This window comes from Cimex lectularius, unplaced genomic scaffold, assembly GCF_000648675.2.
Source record: "Cimex lectularius strain Harlan isolate CLEC.00 unplaced genomic scaffold, Clec_2.1 scaffold154, whole genome shotgun sequence".
Classification (NCBI taxonomy): domain Eukaryota; kingdom Metazoa; phylum Arthropoda; class Insecta; order Hemiptera; family Cimicidae; genus Cimex; species Cimex lectularius.
The window spans coordinates 924,291-948,380 of NW_019392807.1; the positions used below are offsets into that span (position 1 = coordinate 924,291).

General features: G+C 37.4%; 1 protein-coding gene across 2 annotated transcripts in view; it reads left to right on the forward strand.

Moving 5' to 3' along the window:
• The window catches only part of LOC106664699 (chromatin modification-related protein EAF3-like), a 70,756-nt gene that overhangs the window by 38,269 nt on the left and 8,397 nt on the right, over nt 1–24,090 (forward strand). For both annotated transcript variants that reach the window (XM_024228161.1, XM_024228160.1), the window contains exon 2: nt 4,799–4,923. The gene's annotated coding sequence lies outside the window, so the exon portion shown is untranslated. The remainder of the gene's footprint in view (nt 1–4,798; nt 4,924–24,090) is intronic.

A 24,090-nucleotide genomic window follows, 5' to 3' on the forward strand; every position in this document is an offset into this window, starting at 1 on the left:
AGGTTGAGATGGGGAGCTGGTGTCCGAGTGGATGGAAGTGACGATAGCTCAAGTGGCAGACCTGCGGCGTATTTTGCCGAAGGTCGTGGGTTCGACTCACGCTCGTGACACTACCTTTTTCATTTCAACAACCTTACATAAAGATTAATTAATTGAAATATTTAATATTAATATTTTTGGAAATCGCAAATCCTCCAGGAGGTAATCAAGGAAATTTATGTAGGAAACCAATGTAGGATCCAAAATGGAGCCTTGAGGGACGGTGCCGTAGTATTTCTCCAGTTTGCCATTTTTTCATATTTACTTAGTATTGATGTGTTTTGAAACTTTCAAGCAAATCGGAAATCAGCTTAAGATATACAACATTAAAATTGTAGGTTATGAAAACTAAAACTTTTTTAAGTTTCTTAAGTATAAGGTTTAATATTTGGTCCAATCCTGGCGATTTTTTATTTCTAAAATAGTGAAATATGTCATGAATTTTCTTTTAAGCCAGCGTGCATTCTTGAAGAGCCAACGATAAGCCTAAACAAGCTTATCTAGGTAGCCGCTGATGGTAAGAAAATGGACACATCCAAAAAGATGGAACAAACGTACCAAAAGGAATAATTATGATTTTTTTGGCAATAAAAAAAGAATAAAATGAGAAATAGGATATCCTATTATTCTATGTTATCAGAGATCTACGAGAGGAAAGAAAAATGGGAATTCCCTCTTTATATCCTTAAAGTTGTCGTTTCGAGCTTATAGGTTAACTAAAAATAGATATTTCCCAGTAAAAAAATCCTAAAAAAAAACACTCTCGGCTTAATAATACAATTATAATTTTTACGAATATATCATAAAGCGGAAAACCGTTCCAGGCAATCCACTTGGGGAAATCCACACGTCCGCGTTCACAAGTTTATCCTTGAATAAACTTTTCTGCCTTGGAAGGCTGTCTTTATTACTTTTTCCTTGTGAATACTACTCTGTTCGTTTTCAGGCTTCCCCCGCCTTTACAATGAAAATAATGATTATAAAATTTTAATAGGAAAAATTTAATTGTAATTTTTTACCACGATTTTCAAATTTTTTAGTTATCTTCTTGATTTGGTGAGAGTAAGTACAATTTACAATATTCATGCACATTTGTATACTTTTCTGAAGTGCCGGTAGCTTACAAAAATTGGTCATCAGGAAAAATAATTGTTTGATGGTATACCTTTAGGGTTATAAATAGGGCGAGACCATTCACCTATGTGGCTGTATTTTTTTAAACGAGTTCCAGTCAAAAATTGATACAAAACATTCAAAAATGTGGCAAAAGGTACTTCTTGATATCCAAGACAAAAAAAATGCTAATTTCGATTTAAACATATCAGGGTTATAAACAGGGCGAGGCAAAGTGGTTACTGTGGATCGGTGTCCCTGCTACGTGATCGTTGTACATGAGATGACCAGACATTTAGCCAACCTAAAAGATATACAATCTCGTTGGAGTAAAGTGCACTGTTGAAAATATAAATGAAAACTTAATTGGTCAAGGTTGTCGGATTTGAAAATATCACATACACAAATTGGAGGATTCCGTATCAGATTTTCCTCACATTTGCATCTTTTTTTATTATAAAGGGATTTCCTCTTGCTCTCGAACAAAACGATTAAGGCCGGTGGGAATTTTATTCACGATTTTAATAAATAGACGTACGATGCAATAACGATTCTTTCATCCTTGAAACTCAATTTGATTTTTTTCAAGTTAAAAGTGTTATTTTAACGAAACTTTTTTGGGGATTAAAATGTATCAAAGGAGAAGGGTTTGTGAAGAGGACGTTATCAGGGTGGTGACTTTAAATGAAGAGAGGTTTAGTTAACGTCAAATCATGTCAGTCGTTTCCAGAATTGCGAGTTATCTCCGTGTGGTCTGTGGGTGAACCTCTAATACGGTCGTTGCCGATCATTTAGTCTGCCGATTTCGCCGTCTTCAGGGTTGTCGCGGCTTGAAAAGGATCGGCTGCTGCGGGGTGTTCCTCTTATATCCAGAGGATCCGCGCCCATGAAGAGGTCCACGGTGACGTTAGGTTATTCCGTGTTTTTCGACTATCTTGATGGTCACTTTTGGGCCCGAGCATTGTAGCCAGCCTTACGCATCAATCGTTATCCCTTACCCCCGGCTATCCTGGTCACCCTACGCTTACTATTATCCAGTGAGAAGAAGTAGAGGATTCGTGGATCAAGCCACGGACTCGAAAGCTGTAAGTACCTACCATCAGTAATCGGAGGGTGCCCTACCACAAAGGCAACTGCATATTCGAAGTCCGTTGGTTCTAACAATGGTGCGGCAGACCAATGGCTGCGTAATTCAGGCCTCTTGGGAACACCCGTCTTGGGGACATACGCCAGGTTCTGAGAGGAGGAGAACCTACGCCCGCAGAAATCTGAGTGCATGTGCTGTTCTGTTAGGGAACACCACGTAAATTTAAAAACTCCGTCTAAGGAAGTTTTACTCCCCAAGCGCTGGTACGTCACTTTTGATGGAGTCAAGGGTGTTGATAACTATGGGCTGGCTACTCTGGTGCGTCTGATGCGTCGGTCGTTCTTGACGGTTGCAAATTGTTTGGGATCTAGTAGTACTCATGTGTTTTACATAGGGTATATTTGCGAATATCTCTGGGTACAGAACGGAATCGATAGGTAGGTAAAACTCGAGCCAAATTCGAAAGTAATAATTTGAACATTAATGATTAATGAGAAGAGTGAGGTTTTTGAAGCCTGCATAATTTCGATATGTTGGGTTTAATTTTTGATAGCTGGAGACGGATGTCGGTCCAACAGACATTTTCGGTGTTTAGTTTAGGTGGCTGTATAGATAGAAAATCCGGATTCGCATGGATAGTTTTTGGCAAATGGAAGAAGAACACGTTTTGCTTCTTCAACGAGCTGTTGAAATTTGTTGTTTTCCAGTCGGAGCCCAACATGGGGTAAGTATCGGACGCGAAAGTAGATTTCAAGTGAAGACTGAAGTAATGTCCATCAAAATTTGTTTTCATTTGAAGATAGACTAGTTGGCTTGGTCGAAACAGAAAACAGTTTGACCACCCATTCATAATCTTGCATCATTGCATTTCGAGCTGTTTGGAAGCAGTGCTCAAAGGACAACTCCAAATTTCGAAGGTGTTGGCCAATTTGACATTGTGGTCCATCAACAAAACTTCAGAACGTAATTCCTATAATAGAGAGAGAGAGCCACCTTCATTTCTGCATGGAGAATCAGGGAATGATGATGCCTTGATATAATTAATAATTGGAACAGAATCATCCAATACTTTCTTAAAAGAGGCTGGCATTTGTTTAATAGCTAAAGCATGTCTGTGGACAAACACTGCTGCTGCAAAAATAAAAAAAATTCTTTTTCAGTACTCATTGTTATTAGTTTATTAATTTTATTCATTCATTCTACATTTATTTTTGTGAATATTATTTTTTTTAAAGTTCGCCGCGGACACCCTAGTTAGGGTTTGCGGACCACAGTTTGTGAAGCCCCGCAGTAGAGTACTTGAGTAGACCAAGGGCAGAGTATACTGTCATGGGGTTGGAACCTACGTGGAACCCACCCCTTCGGAGGTGGGAGTCGTGCACTACAAACATCGATCAAGGGCTAGGTGTGGTCTTAAAAAATCCTCGCGTCCTTCTCAGAACCACAGGAAATTTTGTCATCTTCAGTGTTGGGTCCGTTTGAAGTGAAGTCAAGTCACTTTTATAAGAACGTAAAGGTTTGCGACTGTCGGAATTGTTGAAGATGGCTAATTCCAAAACGCGTTCTGACAGACCAATCCTGACAATGAGGATAGGCAGAACAAAATGAACGGTAACGACCAAATTACAGTTCTTGAAGACTTAGGCGATATGAGGAATCAGAAAATCGCCCCCCGTGACAGGAATAACACTGTACCAAATCTTAACCAGGCAATCAACTGTAACGGAAATTCACGTTTCAGCTCGAATCGTAAGAAAAGACTATGAGTTTAATCGGTTACTCCATCTTCCTAACCAGAGAAAATGACTGAATGACCAAATGACCCTGCTTGTACGTCTGAGCAAGTTCGGCCCAGATGATCAATCACCTACTGTTGGAGTGTGACAACCGCCTACCGAGATATCTACTGAAACATGTAGTGACTTGAGTATCCGTGTACCCTTAATATGATGTAATGAGGCGCTTTACGTGATACACACACTTTTTTCGTTCTTGAAAGTTTATTCAAATGTGTTTTTTTTTTTTTTTTATTGACCTATACATGTCTTATTTATGCTATTTTATCATTTTTATGAACCATTATTTCTTTCCCCATTATCTCTGTGCCAAGAGTGAACGTTGGCAGGAAAATGAATAGAGCTGTAGTTTCCGAGTAAATTAAATGGGTGGTTGACAAGTTAACAGGGATGATTATCGAATAAAAACTATTTCCACTACGTCATACCGCTTGAATACCCGTTCCAGCTGTGGTTCCTGTATTGTGCAATTAAATTATACAATAAGTGATTCGGTAATAAGACATAAAACAACCTTAAATATAAATAAATGGACGTTTAATCTGTAGGGCCGTTAATGTCTTCATGCTCATTCAAGGTTACTTCCCAAAAATATGGAAAGAATGAAAGGTAAAGTTGATCTGGACCACACCCATTATCGTCCGATCAGCTTAGGTAGTGCCGTGAGCCATATTTTTGAAAAAACAACACATTAGTTAAAATATTGAAAAGATGTATAATCGAAAAGAAATTAATAAAAATTAACAGTTTGGGTTTCTTCCAGGTTGGAGTTTCAATTAGCCAGATGTAGTTGTATAACTGAAAACTTGGTAGAAGCATATCACTAACGGATTTGGAGAAGGTATTTGACACTGTATGGCAAAAAGGGATAATTTTCCGGATAATAAGGTACCAATTTCCTTCTTATGTAATTAAAATAGTTCAATCGTATTTGAGCGATCGGTCTTCCACGGTAGCAGGATGTTTTTTTCTTTTTTTCTCCGTATAAAGTAGCATCAGGGGTTCCACAAGGATCTATTCTCGGGCCCATTTTATTTTGTATTTACATGAATGCTACCTCACAAGAAAACTATTATCAACGTTATTACAGAGGAACCTCCAATAGTGCTTAAACTTAAATGTAGAGATAGTAACAGCTTATTGAAGAAACATCCTATACTAATGGCCCCGAGAGACGACATGAACAGGATTTTTGAGTTCAAGAAAAATTTCCAAATAAATAAGTACCGAGAAAAGAAAGGGAAAAGGGTAAACGGTGCCATCTGCTTTGCTGGATCTAGCAGGAAGGAAGGTATGCGGGCAGAAGAGTTCTGTCCTGGAACCAAATACTCAGAACCCATGGGAAAATACACCAGTATCTTCCAGGCTGAAGTCCATGTAGTTGAGAGATGTTTCCCCCCCAGTTCAATCTGAACAAAGGGTACAAAAACAAGAATACAGTTAACATGTCAGATAGCCAAGCAGCCATCAAAGCACTAAGTTCAAACAACATTAGCTCAAAGATGGTGCTGAAAGCTGAACTAAATAGATTAGGTATGACAAATAACGTCATCTTCTGGTGGGTCCCAGGGCGTATGGGAGTACAGGGCAACGAGAGAGAGGACACCCTTGCAAGCAAAGGGTTGATAGCACCTGAGTCCTTCTGTGGCATAGGGATTTACACTATCAATGAGTACCTTAGACCAAAGGTCAAAAGGAAAATGAGGAGGGGTATGATAATGATGATGATGATGAAGGCTTTAGTTATCAATCACACAAGATTTGATCTCAAGGATTATTGAAATAAATATTCTAGTATACAGAATAATCGAGCAAATAAAAAGTAAATTACTAATTAATTAATCTTTATGTAAGGTATTGGTTGAAATGAAAAAGTTATTTGGTCGATCGGACCACGAAATGTAATGCAGTAAATTACTATTATAGTAAATGAACAAAAATACTTTTTCAATACAATTCAGTACAAATCATGACTTATAAATTGTCAATATAAATCTAGAAATAAAACGTCTAGTCACTAAATAGTAATAAAAATACATTTAAAAAAGTTAAATTTGACAGTGAATTTTTAACATCAATCATAGCTTGATAAGAGGTGATTTTTAATACTATTCTGGAAATCGTTGATATTTTTACTTAGGTTTATGTGTTTTTTTAACTCATACTTTTTAAACTTAAGCGCTTCCTACCCTCCCATTATTACCTTTTAATGAAATCCTACCTAAGTGATCGCTGTTTCAGAGTGAGATGCTGCGGAAGTCAAACAGACACAGGTCGGTATACCGCAAGGTATATATCCTTGGTCCTGTCCTATTTATCATTTATACTGCTGGCCTACCAACACATCCTGACACTATTATCACCACCTACGCGGACGACACCGCAATCCTATCCTGTAACTCGAATCCTGTCCAAGCTACCTCCAACATCTAGGAACACCTTGAGCTTATCGAAGTCTGGTGTAAAAAATTGAGGACAAGACTGAACGAAGAAAAATGCACTCAGTGTACTTTTACGCTGAAAAAGCAATCTTGCCCTCCATTGTACATCAACAACAAAGAGATACCAGTTTCCACTCAAGTCAAATACCTGGGAGTATATCTCGACAGCAGACTGACGTGGAATCCCCACACAAGACTTAAAAAACAGCGACTTAATACAAGACTTGGACTACTACGAAGACTTTTAAGACCGAAATCGACTTTGGCAATTAAGACAAAACTAACACTATACAAGACTTTACTAAGACCAATATGGACATACGGAATAGAACTGTGGGGAACTGCCAAGCCTTTCAATATCCAGCGCATCCAGTCCTTCCAATCGAAAATCCTTAGACAAATTGTCAAAGCACCTTATTATGTCGCTAACCTCACTATCCACAGACCTCAACTTTTGCCAACGAACTAATCCAGTCCAGGTTCCAAACCTTCCATACCAACCTTTCGAACCATCCTAACCATACTGCTCGAGCCGTATCCACTCATTCCCATCCTGACAACCCACCACGTCGCCTCAACAGACGATCGCCTCGGGACCTTCTTGATACCTAGTCACAATGAGTGCCAGCAATGGCTGGCTCCTCAAAGCATGTGCTCTACCGGTGCAGTGCTGGCATTAGTGCTAGTGTTGTGCTGTGTGATTTATCATTCATGTGTACATATTTGTATAGTATACAATTCTGTATAGGTAACAAATAAATTAAAAAAAAAAGTTTTATGTGTTTAGGGATCTATAAAAAATTATTGCACCTTTTACTGAGAATGACCTATTAAAAGTTTTGGTTTTGTGTTTAACGATTAGCAGACGGGATTGATCCTAGTATGTTTATCATGAATCTGAGACATGTACTTAGATGTAGATGTACATGTAATAATCAAGGTATGGTATATTGCGCTCTTTAAGAGCTATTGTATACCCCGCTCTCTGCCTAAAGCACATCGGTGAGTCCTACTTCATCAAGAAACTTGATTAGTAGGCCCGGTTTTAGTGGTTTAAGCTATTCTATGGTCACATTATACATTCCAAAACATTTCCTCATGCGAGCAAGTGTAGCTCCGCAGTTTGTTAGTAGAAGTGTCTTTTCTGCCTGTTTGCAGAAGCTGCATGTGCCATCTTGGATTATTCCGATCTTCTTTAAGTGTCCATTTAGCTTGCAGTGTCCTGTTAGGAATCCTATCAGGATTCGCAGTTTGTTCCTGTTCCCTTGACACATTCTGTAATTTCTTTTTTACCAAAATTGGTTAGGAGATTCTTGGATTGTCTGTGCCCAATGAGTGAATTCCATAGTTCCTTGATTTTCTTTTTGTCCTTCTCTCTGAGATACTCGTTAATAGTGTGGGTTCCTATGCCACAGAAGGGCTCAGGTCCTGTCAGCGGTGTAGCAAGCTCCTTACCTTGCAAGGCTGTCCGCATTTACTTAACTTTCACATAAAGATATTTTGGATTTTGAACATTTAAAACTTTAAAAACTTTAGATGATAGACTGTAATCGATTAAATCATTAATGTGCGGTGTTTAGTAACCGTTACTTGACGATTATTCGGAGATCATGAGATGCGGTTTGGTGTGACGTAGATTTTAGAAAAACATTTTCTTTATCGTGCCAACGTTTCGATCTTTATTGAGATCATCTTCAGGGCTGGGGTTTATAAACATTGTGTAAATTTTACAAATACACGTAGGATGTGAAAAAATGAATTTATATATATTCGTAAAATTTAAATAATGTTTATAAATCCCAGGCCCTGAAGATGATCTCAATAAAGATCGAAACGTTGGCACGATAAAGAAAATATTTTTCTAAAACCTACGTCACATCAGACCGCACCTGGTGATCTCCAAATAAATCTTTAATTTTGAGAAATTTAAGTTGCCAAAACTTATTATATGTACTTCTGTCATATTTCAGGTTTAGGATGTATCTGATACACATGTTTAACCCAACTTGCAATTTTTTGATCTATGCACGATTTAAGTCACACATTGCTCCTACATCATATGTTATATGTAAAAAGATTAGAGTTGATACAAGTTTTTATTAATTATCAGATTGATATGGATAAATTATATTTTCAGATTCAAGATATTGATATGTTATCCATTTTTTGATTTATATCCCACGTTTCATACCACAAGTTTTTTGATATTTTCATTGCACTTTGCAAAACTTAACAAATTATTAAATATATGTAAGGTCGAGTAGATTTGTTATTTAATTTTTAACGCCTATAAACCCCATGACAGATTCTTGGTAAACTTTAAACCCAGACGTTATACATTTTCCTCATATTTTAAAAAAATGTTATCAATTTTAATTTTATTTACATCATCAAGGTTGATATTTTAAATAATTTATTATGGGCAAATAATTGCATTGCATTTAGTTGGGTTTAACCGTAACGTATGGTTATTACTCCAGTCTGCAAGTCTTACAAGGTCAGCATTCATCTTTTTCGATTTTTTCGTTAATATTATATAATTTTGCATTGATATAAACATTTAGCTCATCTGCGTATAATTCAACTTTACAACAATGTAAAGCTTGATATGTACTATTAATGTACAGTGAGAACAACAACGTTGACAAAGTAGACCCTTGTGGAGACCCGTGATTAATGAATTTTTCTTCAGAAACTTCTCCATCCTGTGTTTTTATCATCTGACTTTTGTTTGTTAAATATGTGTGAAATAAGTTAATTACATTATCGGATAAATTTAATCATTTCAGGATTGCTATTAAGATTTTGTGTTTTATACTGTTAAAAAAGCTGGCTAAAGTCAACTAAAGTCATGATGGTCATTTTACTTTTATCTATGTTTTCTCTTATTACCAGACATCATAATTAAAACAGTTTCTGCGCTATGTGCAGATCTATCACCATATTGATATGGTTAAAATATATTTTAGATCCAAGATAGATCTTATATTTTAGATCTTCAGTTTTACCGGGGAACGAACATGGATTGGGTTAGGTTAGGTTAGGTTAGATAGGGTTAGGGGTGAGTTAGTAAGGTTAGGTTACTTTATCTAATCTTTATATCTAATATGTTATCCATTTTTTGATTTCTACCCCACGTTTTATTACACTTTTTGGATCTTTGCTTTTTGTATTGCTATGAAATGTGTGAAAAATATTTTCCTCGATGGGAACGGCCATTGCTCTTTTTAGCTGGTTGTATGAAGGGCAAAGGTCAGAATAGATTGAATTTTGCTATATTTTTGTCTTCCTGGAGTTTTGAACCTTTACAGGATACGTAGAATGTTTATGATCCTTCACATACTTACATACTTGATTCCATATTTTAATTTATTGATGATGGAAAATTTTGATATTTTTTCTGGTCGGATATCAGATTGTACGATGTAAGTTAACCTTTTGACCGACTGTTTACCGAAAGTTATAAGCTGTTTCCGCTAGCCTGCTCTGTACAACAGGACACAATATTCTATTAATAATTTTCATATGCTTTTGGTTTGGACCATTTTTGCATCTTCAGTTTTACCGGAGAACGAACATGGATTGGGTTAGGTTAGGTTAGATAGGGTTAGGGATGAGTTAGTAAGGTTAGGTTACTTTATCTAATCTTTTAAATTTTTGTAAATGATTTTGTATCTTCTTTCCCAAGTTATTTTTTCGATCCATGGGGCTTTACATTACACGTTTTGCCCTTCGCTTAATATATTGTTATCCAATGTATGAGAGGTTTTTCCCTCGAGGGAATGGGCTATTTCACGTTGTAGACAGTAGTATGAAGGGCCAAGGTAACTTTTGCGATGCCTTTGCTTTCCTGAAGTTTTCAATCTTTACACATATTTTAGGTCATGTAAGGGTTGGCTAGTGAAGTAGAAAAATATCAGTGCGAAGCGCAAGGTTTTTTTAATTCTACGTCATTCTGATTGATGTACCTCAAAAAAAAAGAAAACGTATAAACCTTTTATGCCTATTTAAGTTAATTAACAAGTTGATGCTACGTAAACACGCGATATTTTGGCCAAGTCTCATTTTTGTCCATTTTTGGATTTACACCCCATGTTTTACTAAACTAGTAATGCTAAGTGTGAAATATTTTTCCCTTGGGAGAGTGAGCCATTTTGCCCTTTGTGGTAATATGAAGTAATATGAGTCTATTAGCGATTTTTTGCCTTCCTGGAGTTTGGAACTTTCAAAGGATATATAGAATGGAATCCGCCTCGTACTATAGTATCAGATTATAAAGAATAACCTAACTTTGGGCCTACAGTTTAGAATATATGTGTTCCTCTATTCCCAGGGGCTATAAAATATTTAAATCGAAAATAGTTTCCAACGTGTCAAACTTGGAGACAATTAGTATTTAAAGCGGTTAATTGAATTATTTGGATTAACCGATTATTGGGTTAAATAGGCGAAGAAGCAAACTCAATGGAAATATTTCACAATTTGAAGAAAATACTTAAAAATGACATTTTCTTTACAAAGCTAACAACCGACTAGAAGTTAACAATTTTGATAAGTTATTGATCCTTGGTGTACTTTCGATTGAATAATTTGTGATAAAATTAAAACAGCGTTAGTTAAATAACTGCCTGAGAAAAGAAAAAAAAACCAGGAAGTAGAATTCGTGTTTCATGCATAAACATGACCGACGGCTGGTTGTCGTGATTCCTCTGAGGAAGTATCCGTTCTGAATTGGCGTAGGTGCCTCCGGCGCTATATTCAAAGTGAACTATGAAAAAAAAAGTATGCAGTTGGGCTGATAGCAGATCCAGATAAATGAAATATTGGACTGTGGATTGATTATACACTCCAGGAGCACTTCTCAAGCTTGAAAATTCTTGAGATTTCCTTGAATTAACATTGCAATCCATAACCAACCGGTTCTCCTTTAATGGACCGACGAAAGGCAGTTGCATTAGAGCTAGAAGGAAATCAAGAGATGATTTGAATATCCACCGACAAAATAAGAGAATACGTAGACCAAGATGATCAGAGACGATCAGACTGTATAAAGAATTAATCTTTTTATGTAAGGTATTGGGTGAAATGAAAAAGTTTGTGTCACGAGCGGGATTCGAACCCACGACCCTTCGCTCAATACGCTGCTATTATAACCACTTGAGCTATCGTGAATCGCGTATTGAGCCTAGGTCGTGGGTTCGAATTCCGCTCGTGACACAAACTTTTTCATTTCAACCAATATTTTACATAAAAAGATTAATTAATTGAAAGAAGTCATTTGGTCAATCAGACCACAAAATATAATGGATGTATAAAGAATATTACTTTACATCCAGAATATTATGATCAAGCTATGCTAATAGTTTTAGAAGATTCTTTAAGAATATAATAATTTTTAGTGGTATGTTATCAAGATTTTCATTGCTGAACAATGGCTTTCCTTGGTCCATTGCTCCACCATTGCTCACCCCTGGCTGTTGCAGGACTGCTCTGTTGTCTCTGTTCTTCTAGGCCAAAATCCAATTTTCAAAAATTCCAAATAAACCTGTGTACCCAAAAAGAATGGGAAAGAGAGGAAAATAACTCCTTTAAAAATGGCACCATCCTCTGGTACACAGATGGATCTAGAACACAAGAAGGTACGGGGGCAGGAGTATTTCGACCTGGAACCAAATACTCAGAACACATGGGAAAACACACCAGTATCTTCTAAGCTGAGATTCATGCAATTGAAAGATGTACCCAATTCAATCTAAGCAAAGGGTACAAAAACAAGAATATAGCCATCGTGTCAGATAGCCAAGCAGCCATCAAAGCACTAAGCTCAAGTACCATTAGTTCAAGGATGGTGCTGAACCGCAAAGCCAAATTAAACATATTAGGTATGCAGAATAAAGTCTGCCTCTGCTGGGTCCCAGGCCACATGGGAGTAGAAGGTAACGAGAAAGCGGACACCCTTGCAAGGAAAGGGGCTGCCACACCGCTGATAGGACCCGAACCCTTCTGTGGAATAGGAATCCACACTATTAACGAATATCTCAGACAGAAGGACAAAAAGAAAATGAGCGAACTTTGGAATTCACTCATTGGACATAGACAATCCAAGAATCTTCTAACCAATTTTGGCAAGAAAGAAATCACAGAATGTGTCAAAGGAAGCAGGAGCAGACTGCGAATCCTAACAGGATTCCTAACAGGACACTGTAGATTAAATGGACACCTAAAGAAAATTGGAACAATCCAAGATGGCACATGTAGATTCTGCAAGGAGGCGGAAGAGACACCAACACATTTACTAACAAACTGCGGAGCTACATGAGCCCGCAGGAGGAAATGTTTTGGGATGTATAATGTGACCATAAAAGAGCTTCAACCACTAAAACCGGGCCTATTAATCAAGTTTCTTGATGAAATAGGACTCACCGATGGGCTTTAGGCAGAGAACGGGGGATACAATAGCTCTTAAAGGGCGCAGTATACTATACCTTGCAATTATATCTACATCTATATCTAGGCATATCGACATTGACCATCTATTAATTGTCCCATATTTTATGTGGTATTATATTAGAACACGACTCCAAAATATACCCATTACCCATTGGATTCTTTCTCTAACTGAGTTCGTTTGGAGGGTAGTCTCCTTTTGCCTCATGTTTGGCATACCTAATTTTCTCTAGTAACCTAAATTCCGATTCTTTATTAAAGTGGCTCTTGTTTATGCCACAGGATTTGTGCCTATGTATTGTTTCCAAATGCAGATTTGCTTGAAATTCCTTCTTGACCTGAACCTAACCTATTTGCTGATCTCGTTGGCTTTCTTTAGAGGTGCCTGATAATTATAATTGTTGCACCGTTGATGTTGTCATCGATTTCATGGGTACGTGTTTCTGTAGCTGGTTATTCGACTTGAAAGATGTTTGTGATGTATCCCACGGCCATGTGGTTCTCATAGTTCGGCTTTCTTCGCAATAAACCAGCTGTGGATGTTGTTTTAAAAGTTAAGAGTTTGACGCTAAGGATTATTAGCTTGCATATATAATTATGGTCTGACTATCGTAAAATGTTCTTAGGATTTAGATACCATGTTCTGCATCCATTGTGCCTTCACTCACGTGGTGTGACCACATCAACCTTTGGCCAAGAACTCTAGATGAGAGAATGATTTATTTCTTCTTTTTTGGGTTAAATAGGTAGAATTTAGCTTGTTTGTCCTCGTGAATGACACGATTCATTTGGATGAGTTTTAGCCCCTTTTCCCGGCACCATTTGAGCCATATTTTTAAAGCTTTTTGTAACAATTGGTCGTGGTCATGTACGACTCTGATTATTATGACAATGACGCCTTGTCAAAGCCCATTTTAGTTAGCTCAATACCAATGACTGCCTGTGATTGCTGGCACTACTGCTTCAACAATGGTTTCGCTTTCCATGCTGCAGCCAATTAGCCTGCAGCACCTCTGTATCACCACGGTTTCTCTATTAGTGAGAATTGGTCGAGATCTCGTCGATCGTCGACAAGCCTGTATAAAAGAGGTACTGCAAGCTCATTGGCCGCAGCATAGAAGGGGACACCATCATTTAAGCAGTGATAACACTTAGTGGAACTGTGTTAACCTCAGCCAGTCGTCACAGGTGGTTGGCGAGAACCTCTCATCGGTTTTATTAGTTTATCGTATCCAAGGCACAAGATAATTGTAGGACATTTGTATGCAGTTGGGTAACAAGCAATGTCGTGTGACCTGCAAGATGTGATGAAATTTGGCCCTACCATCATCATGTTCCGGCATTCACAGTGGTATCTTGACTTGGTATCTTTGATGACGAGGCCTGACCTATTCTGCGATACCCCACCTTATGAGTTTGACATTTGAAAAAGGTTGAAAGGTGGGGTTGAGATGGGGAGTTGATGTCCGAGTGGATCGAGGTCACGATAGCTCAGGTGGTAGAGCAGCGGCGTATCTAGCCGAAGGTCGTGGGTTCGAATCCCTCTCGTGCCATTAACTTTTTTTCATCTCAACTAAAAACCTTAATTAATTGTATTATATGTATAATTTAAAAAGTAAAATAATAAATAGGATGAATAAGTAGTATAAATAAATATAATAAATATTTAATTAGATAATAACTTAGATAATAAGATAATAAATTAAATAATAAATAGATAATAAACTTGATAATAAATAAATATGAACATACATTCACAGATAAATAGGTGATTGCATACATATGCACAATGAACTCACATGTATCCACACTCTAAGAAGAAATAAATAAATAATTAAATAGATAGGGAAATGTAACGTGTGGACATATGTGTGTTCCAGTGTACATGCGTCTATTCTACAGGAATAAATAAATAGATAGATATATAAGTGTAACGAGTGTGGACACATGTACGTACAAATTATTTAGTGTAGGATCGTTTTCAATCGTTTCCGTGCTTCCAAGGAATCAGGGTGTCGTAATTTCCAATCGATCTGCAGAGGACGTTCTTGTTTGAGGCGAATTTTCAGTGAAGATTTAAGGTTTGTGCCTTTACCGCATCGTAAATCCAAGATATGTCAGTTTCACTGTGGAGTTGATCTAGCCTGGTCCGCCTGCGAGATGATGTGACTAGTCTCCTTTGTATTTTTAGCAGATTCGACTTGCATGTAAAACTCCATACTGGACAGGCGTAGAGCAGCATGGGTTTGACAACCGCCTTGTAAATAAGTCGCTTGTTGTGCATTGACAATCCTGATTCCTTAGCCAATAGTGGGAATAGAATTCTAATGGCTAATTTGGCTTTTGCGATTCTATTCATTATGTGAGGGCCAAAGTGAAGTCTTCTATCCAATATTAAGCCTAGGTAGGTTACCTTTTCTGACCATGGGATGACAGTTCCATTAATATTGACTGTTGCGCTTATTGTGGGGCGCCTCTTTGTGAATAGGATCGCTTCACATTTAGGAACGTTAATCAATAGTTTCCACCTGAGACAGAAGCGATTTATTTTTTTTTCGCTGTTTAGCCTGTTTGTAATGGCGCTTGGTCTCCAGGAAGATGATAGAAGCGCTATGTCATCTGCGTAAAGTGCTGCTTGACACGATTTAATTGTGGGAATGGTATTTAGGAAAATTGCAAAAAGACTTGGTCTCAAGATTGATCCCTGTGGCACGCCTGCTGCTATGCTAAAAAGTGGAGAAATCTTTTCGTTGAGCGTGACTCGGAAAGACCGATTGCTAAGGTATGAGTACACTAGCTTGACAAGGTATCCTGGAAATTTATATCTTATCAGCCAGTACACTATGCCGTCTTGCCAGACGGTGTCGAAAGCCTTTTCCATGTCAAGAAGGACCATGCCGGTATGTTTTTTTTCCCGGTAATAAAGTCGACCACCCTAGCAAGCTGTGCAGTAGTCGAGAGCCCCGGGCGAAAACCGAACTGCTCTTCTTTCATGACGCGCGCGTCTTTGATGTGCCTCTCCAATCTGATGAGTATGAGACGTTCAAAAATTTTACTGACCGAACTTAGTAAGCTTATGGGCCTGTAGCTAGTAGGCGAATCATGCGGTTTGCCTGGTTTTTTTAATGAATATGAGCTTGGCAACCTTCCATTTCTTTGGGAAGTGGCCCAGTAAGCATACTGTTGAACAGGTACATTAGCATTACTGTGGCTTTTCTCGGGAGATTTTTTAGGATCCGGTTGGAGATTCCGTCCAGGCCTGGGGCTGTTCTGTTTTGTCTTGTTTTGATTATTTGCAGTATCTCCGTGGGTGAGATTAGCTTACAGTCTGTGGAGGTAATATGCGATTCATTAACATACTTGGTGACTGTCTCATGTACATGCCTGGACAAGTATTTAGGACCTTGTTGGGTCGTCAGCTTATGTACCGATTCGAAATACGCACCCATGGTGTTCACCTTGTCTTTATCTGAGACACTCGCGATTCCATTGGATATTAGGGATAATTTTACTGACTCTTTCTTTGACCTAGCACGCTTCACTACTGTCCAGAGAGAGTTATTATTGGATTTGACGGACTTGAGATAATTGGTCCAACTAGAAATTAAATAATGCAACATCGGAAACAAGAAAAAGCTGTGAATCTTGATGGGTTTATTAGGTACACTGTAGAACCAATGGACATCTGAAACAAACCACCAACCAAGTGGGCTTGGGTGGTCAGGATTTTTAGAACCGTTATAATCATATTGATTAATCGAATTTCAACATGAATTAGTATTGACCGGTGTACGAATTAAACATAAATGAATATTAAGTTTGTCCTCTTCATTTCTGAGCATCTACACCTGGAGGAATCACTAGGATTTTCACATTTCGCTAAAACAAAACATAAAAATAGTTAAAATAGCACACACAGTAACTACGTCAAAATAGAATTTTTACAAATGAATCATCCACGGTATCGATCTGAACATGACAAGCTGAGTAGGTCTTCCAAGATCCATTAGAACCTATTGACGGTTGCGTACAATCGCTCATAAATTACTTAATGACTTCCAGAGAGTACAATTTCATTGTTTGCACGTGCACAACGTCAATATGAGAACTCACCAGAAGCTCGTATCTACCAGCTGAGTTTCACTTTGAAAATGCCGAACTACAAACCGGAAGAAAAACAGTATATAGTATCAAAAATTTTCAACCCAACCAGTTAACATGTCCTGATTAAAAGCGTCTAAAAAACTTTACCCGTCAGACTTGCCATCACGAACGGCTTATTCTCGTAATCCCTAGATATACTACGACCCTATAAATAAACACTTCCTTGTATAAAAGGGGCTCGGCCAAATAATCGCGTGTTTGCGTAGCATCAACTTGTTAATTAACTTAAATTAGGCTTAAAAGGATTATATGACTTTTTTAAAATAAAAATTGAAGACACTGTACCTTACAGGTACCACCAGATCAGAACGACTTAGAATTTTTTTTAAAACTTGTTCTTCTCACTGACATTTTCTCCGCTTCGCTAACCATTCCTTACCTACCTTTACCCAAATTGAAAGATTGAAAAATCCAGGAAACCAAAGAGATCGCAAAATTGATTCTATCCTGACCTTGGCCCTTCATGCTACCAACACCTAAAACGTGCAATGGCCCACTTACTCGACGGAAAATCTTACATACCTACCACATGCTACTACAGCGAACAATGGCCTGCTAAAAAAAATTCACTGAGATTTTCCCCACTTCACTAACTCTTAATAATCTAGCACATCTAACTATTCCTAACCTAAGTTAACCCAAACCACGTGTACACCCCGTTAACGATCGATGACGCAAAAGTAGTCCGGTCCAAAAAAAAAAAAAATCCATATTAAAATCAAAATTGAAAATAGAACATTTTGCTCAGCTATACAAACCCTGCTACTGAGCACAGCTTTAACTCCCTACAAAATCTTACCAGGATAAACTTTCTGTCCAGGGGTCATCATATACATTACAATCTGATACTCGATACTCAAATTGTCAACACCATAAATAAATTAAGACATTGAATCAAGATTGCTGTGGATCCTAAATCATTCTTGTTACCCTGGAGAGCGGATGGTGGAGAAAATACCTCAGAAAAAAAATACAAAATGAATGACAAAGATTCACTGATATTTTCTCAGTTTAACGTTATCTAACTTAACCTAACCCTAATAACCTTACTTAACCTAATCGTTCCTAAACTAACTTAACCCAAGCTATGTGTATTCCTCGGAATAAACGTAGAAAGAAAAGACTCTACGCTTAACATCAATAACTTTTTCATCACAAATAAATTAAAACATTTGTGCAACTATACTTAGTAACTATAAATTCACCAAGTGCAAACAATCAAAGAAATTTCTCAAGTTTTCAACAAAGACAACATAAATCAAGTTCTTTCTCAACAGTCAGATTGAGTAAAATCCTATATAACCTATCCAATCCCTAGCCCTGTATAACCTAACCATTCCTAATCTAACTTAAATTAAACCACGTGCACACCCTGTAAATGCCAAATCTATGACGCAAAAATGATCCAAACCAAAAACATTACATAGTTATAAATAAAATCTTTTGATCGGTTACAAAAAGCACATACAAGCATTTTCATATAAAAAAAATTTCGGTTGTGCCGTCCTCGCGTCGTAGGGTTTATAACAGCCTGATGACATCACCTGTCAAGAAATTGCAATCGCAGGAGAGATATATTGATAAAAGAAACACGAGGAATTTATAATCTGAATGAACCTCCGATTAAATATAGTGATGTGCTTCATGGAATTTAGCGTGGGATCTTCCCTGTTCTATTTTCATTTGAGCCATGAGTAATGTTTAACATGAGAAAACACTTGTAGCAAACTGCTGTTACAAGGCGCGTTTTCGGTTCAAGGAAAATAAGTTTTACTTATTTATTTATTTTATTTTTTTTATTATTTTTTTTAATTAATTAATTTTTTTTGTTTTATTATTATTATTTTTTTTAATTCGGAGAGTGGTTTGTTTTTGAAAATGAAATTATGTTTTTCTATATGACAACGATAATGAGTCGCCTTTACTCTTCATGTGCATTTTTCATTATGAAAACGAAAATAATTCTTCCTTACAACTGCGATGGGCGCTTCCTTTAATAATGAGTTACAGCAAATTTTTCATGGTTAACAAATACAAATAGACTTTTTCCCCGGCAATTAGGTCACCGTAGATTTGTTTACTCTTTTCTCGGAAACCGGGAGTGGAATAAATTCTTATTAGCGCACGTCCTCAGGCCAGGGTGGACGAGTGGGCGGTTCCGAGTAGCCGAGTGGAAATTGTATTTTTACGACCCCTTGGGACGCCCCTGAACTTGAGACTATTATTCCCACTCAGCAGGCACAGGTGAGACCCATGTATCAATTCATTCATACATTTTTTTCGGATTAAAAAATATCCAGAATTCCTTGAAGCTTTTCTATATCACATGAACACCTTTTGGTACTTTAGTTAATTGGTAAGATAAAATGTAAGGAATAGGTCTTCTTGCTTAGGACACTAAGGATCCTGGCGATGTCCTGTAAACTCAGCGATCCTCTTCTGTACAGCAATCGAAGCTATCGAATAGATTTGTTTCAATTCCATTGTAAGGAAAATATGACGAATATTTTTTATATTTCTTTTTTTTTTGCGGCTCTTTTTAAACAAGGATTTGAGCCGTTGTTATTTTAATTCTCAAAGTGGCATGAGGATGAGAGGTAGGCTCGCATGTGTATGTTGTATTAAAAGGTTCACAGAAATCGCGTGGAACCCAGAAAATAGATTAAAATTTCCGAGAATCACCTTCGAATGGCGATTTGCTCCAATGAATTAAAAAGAGGTATGATTACGGTTAAGTTGGGACACGAACGGTCCTTTGAAAAAAAAAAAAAAAATCAGAGAAGAGGTGTACTTTAGCGAACCACTTAGCGATTACAACAGCCTTCCCTCAGGAAGAACTCAAATTTTGAAATTTTATTTCGATAGTACAATTCTACAATAATTATAAATCTACCCCACAAAGGAAAAAATACAATATAACATTTTAACTGGATATATACTGTAGTATATACTGTGTACTGTAGGTAAGATTAACACGATGTTTTTAACAAGTGAGTTAAGCTACTTTACGGCAAAAAATAAATCGAAATAAAACGATAAATAAACCAAAAAATAAACAAAAACATTTTCTGTACAAATTTGTATGCTTTGCTCTCTCTCTCTCTCTCTCTCTCTCTCTCTCTCTTTTTCTTGCTCTCTCTTTCTCTTGTTCTGACCCTTTCTCTCTTCCTCTTGTTCTGACTCTCTCACTCGCTCTCTCTCTCTCTCTCTCACACACTCTCTCTTTCTCTTGTTCTGATTCTGGGACACTCTCTCTCTCTCTTTTTCTTGCTCTCTCTTTCTCTTGTTCTGACCCTTTCTCTCTTTCTCTTGTTCTGACTCTCTCACTCGCTCTCTTGTTCTGACTCTCTCACTCGCTCTCTCTCTCTCTCTCTCTCTCTCTATTTCTCTTGTTCTGATTCTGGGACTCTCTCTCTCTCTTTTTCTTGTTCTCTCTTTCTCTTGTTCTCTCTTTCACTTGTTCTGACTCTCTCTCTCTCTCTCTCTCTCTCTCTCTCTCTCTCTCTCTTTCTCTCTCTCTCTCTCTCTCTCTCTCTCCTACTAAATTTAATATGTTCTAATTCTAAATTATTTGATATTTCGCCAGAGATAATTTTTTAACGGGACAGGCATGGGTTACAATATCGAGAGCTATTTTAATTAAAACCTCAGATTGAAATCCGACGAGTTGATAAATATACACTTCCTCCTCTTTCCCTTCGATATACACGAGTGATAAACGATTTATCAGGAAATCAGGGCGGGGGGAATGTAAACAGACGATCTGGAAATACTGCGAATTATGGAGTCAGTTTTGCTGTAACGGGTAATGGGCAACGTCTAATAAAAGTCATACATTGGGTCATTTAAAAACGACTTGATAATATATAGCCATTGGCTAAATGGCGTTTTGGCTGTTGATTTTTTAGTAAGAAATCTCTTTTTTTTTCAGAAACAGTAGCCATTATTATTATTGATCAAAATTGACTTTTGGTGTATGATTAGTATGAGAAAATGTCATTTAATGGTCATTTCAATTCGTACCTGCAAAATTGTTCAGTCTATCGAGTCAAGATGGCTTACTATTTACTCTTTTACCTCACTTAGCCCCTCAATGGTTGATTAACTTGATCAAATGGTTTAAATGTCAATATTTTCTATGCGTGACGTGTCAAAAACGGATTTGGACTTAACTTCATCGTACGAGGACTTGGCGGCAAATTCTTCGCGGATGTTTTCAACGTTCCTCGTCTATTAATCAGCTCTCATTCATATCCAGAAATACCATCCTGACCGGAAGCCCGAATAAACACCTTTGTTTTATGTTTGGAGTTCTTCTCTTCGACAGATCTATTTAACTGTCGTATTGATATTTTCGAAATTACCAAAACAAACTTTCACACTCAAATAAAAATGTTCTCTTTTTAAGGAAAATTACTGGTCTTGTCGGAGCCCAAGGGCACCCAGAACAAAAGCGTAATTAAGAGGTTCATAGCAGAATCTGTAAAATTGCACGAAGGATCGTGGTAAAAATACCATGTGGAACAACATCCTAGGACAAAGAGGCAAAAGATTTCGTTAAAGAAGTCTTACCTAAACTTGTCTTTATCAGCACAAACGATTCGTAATCGTTTATGAGAAGTTGGCGTATGCCCCTTTGAAACGACCAGAAGCAACAGCTCGCCACGAGCAACCCCAGGAGAATATGGCGCAGCTAGCACCTAGAAGAGAACACCAATTGGAGTGCTGTTATGCTATGCTTACTGATGAGTCGAGTTTTGTCTGTGAGTTCCAGTTTCTTCTGCTATCTCTATACCGACAGAAACGCAACTCACCAGTAAACATAATAGCTTTCTAATTGTGTTCTCTTCTAGGTGCTAGCTGCACCATATTCTCCTGGGGTTGCTCGTGGCGAGCTGTTGCTTCTGGTCGTTTCAAAGGGGCATACGCCAACTGCCTCTTTGTCCTAGGATGTTGTTCCACATGGTATTTTTACCACGATCCTTCTAGGCACTCGCTGCACCATATTCTCCTGAGTGGCTTGTGGCTGCAGAGAGGCATAATTTGTGAGGCCAACTTGCCATTTGATAAAGGCCTTGCCAAAACATCTTGTACTTCATTTAGGATATAACGGGCACTATGGAAATGGTTCCTTCTTCCAACAATGACCATATTTCTGTCCTCACTTAGCATCGTAATGCGCTGAGATCCACTACCAGGCCTCCTATTGGCGCTTCCAGTCTCTCGGAATTGAGCTAAAGCCCGGGAGACTATTCCCTGAGAAGCGCCAACTGCCTCTGCGATATCCACTCGCCGGTGACCTCGATGGCTTATTCTCACAACAATATTGCAAACTTCTGGTTCAAGATGATGTCTTTCCACGGTTAAAGAGAATACAACTGGATTAAAATGGAGAAAAGACAAAAAAAGGTCTTTGTTTACAAAATGAGTAATCTTCATGTTTACTATTCTTAAGTAAATCCGTTATTAAAAATGAGGATTAACAATTTTTTTTTGTATTTTCTATTTCGTTTTATCCACCTAACAAGCATATATTGGTTATTTCAATTAAAATTAATAGAAGAATATAGTCAAATTATAAAAATTTGGCCATTTTTAACTCTGAACTTGTTTAAATGGACGTCAAATTCAATCGCTTAAGGTAGATACTCAAGAAACAATGAAAACAAAAGTGGGCTCAGCACGCACCCCTGACAAACACTCCTACCAAGATGCCTTCAGATCCTTTCCCTGATAAGGCGGTTTGAGCGATTAAATATTTTAATGCGCTTAATGTTTTACCCGAGAAACCAAAATTAAACAGCTTGTACATCAATTCAATTTGATCAATTATGTCAAACACTGCCTTGAGGTCTATAAAAAAACCATCAGGCAATAATGTAATTACTAGGATCGATGGGATCGTCATGTTTTAAAAGTGCAATTTAATAAACTGAGCAAGAACGAATAGGTTTTATTCAATGTTAACACGTCGATACGTTACACATGCAGTATGCTAAAAGAACCTAAAAAAGAGTAGAATACCATTCGAACAAAAGAGAGAAAGGTAAAGGGAGAGAGATTTTTATTAAATGTTTAGTCACGCTAGCATTCGTGGACCTTTCTTACACTTGTGTACCAAAAGTACAAAAAAATAGTAGAAAAAAAAAGATAGAAAGAGAAGAAGGGAGAGAGAAGCGGAACTAAGGAAGAGGGAGAGAGAGGAAGTTGAGGTAAAGAGGGATAAATAATGAGAGAGAGAGAGAGAATTAGAAAAAATAGAGAGAAATAGAAAGAAAATAGATTAAGAAAGAGATAGAGAGAGATTGATTGATTGAGTAAACCTTTTATTTAACCAGGGAGAGTTAGGTCTCTTCTGCTTAACGTAAGTTGTTCATTTTACAATACACTTACTATGTGAACATATGAGAGAGAGAGAGAGAGAGAGAGAGAGTGTGTGTGTGTGTGTTAATTTATTTATTTCTGCATGTACCACGTACAAATATTACATGTACTTAACAAACATTTACATTAAATTAGATCATACAATTAATCTTAATTTTTAGACAATTTAAAATTTTAAAAAAATTTCATAGTCAAACTGTTAATAAAACGCACAAATTTCACTGTCACTCACAAGAACACTTTTTTCTGGTGGCCACTTAAGTCCTCTGCTTACCACTCCTCTTATCAGAGAAGCTCATTCCGCTTCAAAAGTCTGCAATGAAAGATAATATGGCCCCATGACTGCGAGGTTGTTGGATCACAAGGGTAACTTGCTTCTGGCAGAATATTAAAACGATGAAGCTCTGTTTTTTCCACGACCTGTCTAAACTTGAGTCACCGTGTAGCTTATTGTTTCAAATTTTATAGTTCCCTCTGTTTTCTTATGTGTTCTACATAGGTTTTCGAAACAAATTCGAAGGATACATGAAAATTCTCATCTGCGGATGCTTGTTTCGCCAATAAATCAGCTCTTTCGTTACCCACTTCACCAGTGTGAGCCTGGACCTTACTGAATACC